This window comes from Coregonus lavaretus (genome assembly GCF_964263955.1).
Source record: "Coregonus lavaretus genome assembly, chromosome: 24".
Lineage (NCBI taxonomy): Eukaryota > Metazoa > Chordata > Actinopteri > Salmoniformes > Salmonidae > Coregonus > Coregonus lavaretus.
The window spans coordinates 45,397,579-45,402,578 of record NC_140011.1 but is presented as its reverse complement, the minus strand read 5'-3'; the positions used below and the strand labels follow the sequence as shown (position 1 = coordinate 45,402,578).

The window sequence follows — 5,000 nt, the reverse complement described above, 5'->3', positions numbered from 1 at the left end:
ATGGTCCTGGGGGCGGGGTGTGTGGTACGGCGGCGGTGAGAACCACAGAGCTGCTGGAGGAGCTGGCTGCTCTGGCCCCTCCGTACCCATTTAGAGACTCCTCCCTGGGGTCGCCTGGCGCCTCGCCACCCTCCCTGTCCCCGGCCCTTTTCCCGGCCTCAGAGTCTGCCCTGGGTGAGCCCTGCCCCCCGGGGAAATATGACAGACTGATGCTACGGCACTACAGCCAGAGCTCCTCTTCCCTGTAAACTACTCCTCATCTTCCCTGTAAACTACTCCTCATCTTCCCTGTAAACTACTCCTCATCTTCCCTGTAAACTACTCCTCATCTTCCCTGTAAACTACTCCACTTCTTCCCTGTAAACTACTCCTCATCTTCCCTGTAAACTACTCCTCATCTTCCCTGTAAACTGCTCCTCATCTTCCCTGTAAACTACTCCTCATCTTCCCTGTAAACTACTCCTCTTCTTCCCTGTAAACTACTCATCATCTTCCCTGTAAACTACTCCTCATCTTCCCTGTAAACTACTCCTCATCTTCCCTGTAAACTACTCCTCTTCTTCCCTGTAAACTACTCCTCTTCTTCCCTGTAAACTACTCCTCCTCTTCCCTGTAAACTACTCCTCCTTTTCCCTGTAAACTACTCCTCATCTTCCCTGTAAACTACTCCTCCTCTTCCCTGTAAACTACTCCTCCTTTTCCCTGTAAACTACTCCTCATCTTCCCTGTAAACTACTCCTCATCTTCCCTGTAAACTACTCATGCACTTCCCTGTAAACTACTCCTCATCTTCCTCTGCCTCCTATTCTCTTCCGTCCAGTGACTCCTTCTGTCTTGGACAGAAAAATGTACATACTTGAGACGTGTTTTGTGGACTTGGTTGGACATAGGTTAATAAGTTTTGCATTTGGAGATTTAGTTGGAGAAACTGTAAATGAGAGGAGAGCAGTAAAACAGTGCTGAAAAGACATGGACCAAACTGGATGAGCTACACAATATTTACTTGATTTTATTCCCTTTCCTTGGATAAGAGCCATAGTTTCTCCTCCCAGAGAGTGATGGGGGGGACGCTGGGAGGAGAAACAGGGTGAGGGCATCAGGACCGCTGTACAGCCACACTAAAGGTCATCAGGACCACAGTACAGCCACGCTAAAGGTCATCAGGACCGCTGTACAGCCACGCTAAAGGTCATCAGGACCACAGTAAAGCCACGCTAAAGGTCATCAGGACCACAGTACAGCCACGCTAAAGGTCATCAGGACCGCTGTACAGCCACGCTAAAGGTCATCAGGACCACAGTACAGCCACACTAAAGGTCATCAGGACCGCTGTACAGCCACGCTAAAGGTCATCAGGACCACAGTACAGCCACGCTAAAGGTCATCAGGACCGCTGTACAGCCACGCTAAAGGTCATCAGGACCACAGTACAGCCACGCTAAAGGTCATCAGGACCGCTGTACAGCCACGCTAAAGGTCATCAGGACCACAGTACAGCCACACTAAAGGTCATCAGGACCACAGTACAGCCACGCTAAAGGTCATCAGGACCACAGTACAGCCACGCTAAAGGTCATCAGGACCGCTGTACAGCCACGCTAAAGGTCATCAGGACCACAGTACAGCCACGCTAAAGGTCATCAGGACCGCTGTACAGCCACGCTAAAGGTCATCAGGACCACAGTACAGCCACGCTAAAGGTCATCAGGACCACAGTACAACCACACTAAAGACTCAAGACTAGAGGTAAAGACACGCTGTTGCTGCCAGCTGGCCTGATGGATGGTTGACTGCCTGTCTAACACCTGAAAAATGAACAAACTGAAAACTGCCTTCAGTTTCTGAGAGCACAGATGGACAACACAACATGTGGATTATAAGAGTCCGTAGCTAGGTTCTCCTGAGTTAAGTCATGTGTCTGGAAGTACTGAAAGCTGGGCAGTGGGAGGAGCAATACGGACTATGCCACACCCACATTACAGCCTCGTCCTATCAGAGGTCACTTCTCCAGACTCACTGCCTCCTGATAGGTGATGGGAGAGAGGTCAAAGTTCAGCCAATGACTGGGCCTGTTCCTCTTCTTCGTCCGTTTTCGGCCCAGCTCAAAACGGTGACACTTATTTTACTGGAAATCACTTCATGGACAAAACCCCAAAATGTAGAAAACTGCTAAATTCCTGACAGTAACACTACAACGTGACATAAAATGGACAACTCACATCAACAACCTGGAAACAGAGGAGGGAAAAACTATAAATCACCTGAAATCCCTGTGTGGGAGGAGTACCAGAGCAGCAGCAACAACTGTGATGAAAGTTTACCAGAACTACATCAGGTCTGTCTTCTAGGACTCCTCCCCCAGACAGGCCTGTCTTCTAGGACTCCTCCCCCAGACCAGCCTGTCTTCTAGGACTCCTCCCCCAGACAGGCCTGTCTTCTAGGACTCCTCCCCCAGACAGGCCTGTCTTCTAGGACTCCTCCCCCAGCCTGGATAACTAAATCAGCACAACATAAAAACTATTCACAGATCGTACAAAACACTACTACTACTACTACTACTACTACTACTACTACTACTACTACTACTACTACTACTACTACTACCGCTACTACTACTACTACTACTACTACTACTACTACTACTACTACTGCTACTACTACTACTACTACTACTACTACCACTACTACTACTACTGCTACTACTGCTACTACTACTACTACCACTACTACTACTACTACTACTACTACTACTACTACTACTACTACTACTACTACTACTACTACTGCTACTACTACTACTACTACTACTACTACTACTACTACTACTACTACTACTACTACTACTACTACTGCTATTACTACTACCACTACTACTACTACTACTACTACTACCACTACTACTACTACTACTACTACTACTACTACTACTACTACTAGATTGCATCTTTAAGGTATGTTATTAAAGTAGCTGTCCAGTGTTTCCAGATTTCTATGAAATATGACCTATAATAATCTACAATGTGAGTGAAATTATTTTCTTTCCAAAAAGGGTAATTTAAGTTTGTTAAAAAGCAGCTTTTCTGTGTTTGAATGGTGTGGGTATATTTCCGGTCAATAAAGATATTCATGTAAAGTAAACAGACCATATTATATTTCAAAACTCAAACTTTGCCTAACAAAATAGATCAGTTGTTCTATCACTTGCGAGGCACAGCTGAGCACAAATTGAAATAATTCGCTTTTTTATTTGACTGGACTGATGGTAGCTGATAACTGGACAGTTACTTGAAGGTATTGACCAGGTTGATATGATGTAATATTCAGGTTCACTTGTTCTCTTTTTGATTCCTTCTGTTCTGTTTCTCTAGAGGTGACTAACTATAGTTAGTTCTCTGAATGTACATTATTATTATTATTATTATTATTATTATTATTATTATTATTATTAACTAGTTACTATCAGGCTGCCTCCCAAAGGGCACCATATTCCCTATAGAGGGCGCTCTTCTGACCATAGGGCCATTTGGGAGGCAGCCTGAACCAATATAACCCTCAGGAATGTGGTATGAACTTACAACCAAAATACTCCACCTGCTCAGACAGTAATTACACACACGCACACGCACACACACACACACACACACACACGCACACGCACACGCGCACACGAACACACACACACACACACACACACGCACACACGCACACACACACACACGCACACGCGCGCACACACACACACACACACAAATATGTTATGTGATTTTCTGTGACTGGCTGACTGGCTCTATGTGCTTCAGACCTGCATGCTGACAATACTGTTTTGTAAAAATAAGTGACTCGTATTTTATATATAGAAGGGAACAATACCGGCGATTGGCTTTTTGTCATATCTTGTAATATGGCAAAGTGTGCAAACTTTGTTTTTAGCATGATGTAATATATTAAGAATAGGATAAAAATGTGTCAATACGACAGCTTTGAAAATGTACTGGTTTTATTCTAATCGTTTAACATTTGGAAATGATTTTATATGTAGGCCTACATTGTAGGATCTTAATTGATCACCCTGTTGCAGGAGAACTTCCCTGACATGCAGGACATTTTAACTTGCAGTGTATATGAGGTTTAAAAAGCTTCAGAAGTTTATAATTTCCACATGGAAATTTCAGACTTGATTTCTCCCTTACGAAAATGTATCACCCCCTTTCAAAAACGTACATTAATTATAATCCACGTAATCATTCACATTTCCTGTTGCTGCAGGATCCTTTCCTGCTGTAGCAAACTGGCTCAAATTAAGATCCTACATCTGTAGTTAGTAGGTGCAGACTTTGATAGCCACAGATGCTGCAGTCTTTTGGCCTACTGTTTATTGCACATTAGTCCTGGCATCTATTCCAATGGCTAGTTCAACCTCCTCTCTCATCAACGTGTTTCTGTTTACAGAGCAGAGAGGATGTGTATTAGCCTGAGTGCCAGTCTTTTTTGTGCTATCACGTTAGTTTGACAGTAAGCAGTGGAGTTGGCAAAGAGCACAAACAGATCTGGACCAGGCTATGTGTTGATAGGCAGTGTGTTCTAATAATCAATGATCAACGATCATCAGTAATCACTCTTAATATCAACTCTGAGGTGTGTATGGTAACAGAACATACAGGGTGTTTTATATTCTACTAATCAAGTGTTATAATCAATAATCGGTATTGGATCTGAGTGATGCCTGGTGGTCATATTTATGTATGCATGCTGATCTGATCTGTGCCAATAGCAGATATTCAAGAAAAGTGTTTGGATAGTAACTTGTCTATATCATTATGTTATCTCTTATTCTCTCTGCCTTTCTCTTGTTCTATCTCTCTGCCTTTCTGACTAACAGACCTTAGAACAGGGTTCCCCAACTGGTGGCCAGCGGGACGAATTTTGCCCGTGGGTGGTTTTATTTGACCTGCGGGTGGTTTTATTTGACCTGCGGGGTGGTTTTATTTGTCCCGCGGGTG

General features: G+C 44.1%; 1 protein-coding gene across 1 annotated transcript in view; it reads left to right on the top strand.

Annotated features, from left to right (window-relative positions):
- LOC311099908 (metabotropic glutamate receptor 5-like) overlaps nucleotides 1–5,000 on the top strand; it is a gene marked incomplete at both ends in the record, with an annotated part of 87,463 nt that overhangs the window by 48,124 nt on the left and 34,339 nt on the right. The gene's annotated exons all lie outside the window — the stretch shown is intronic.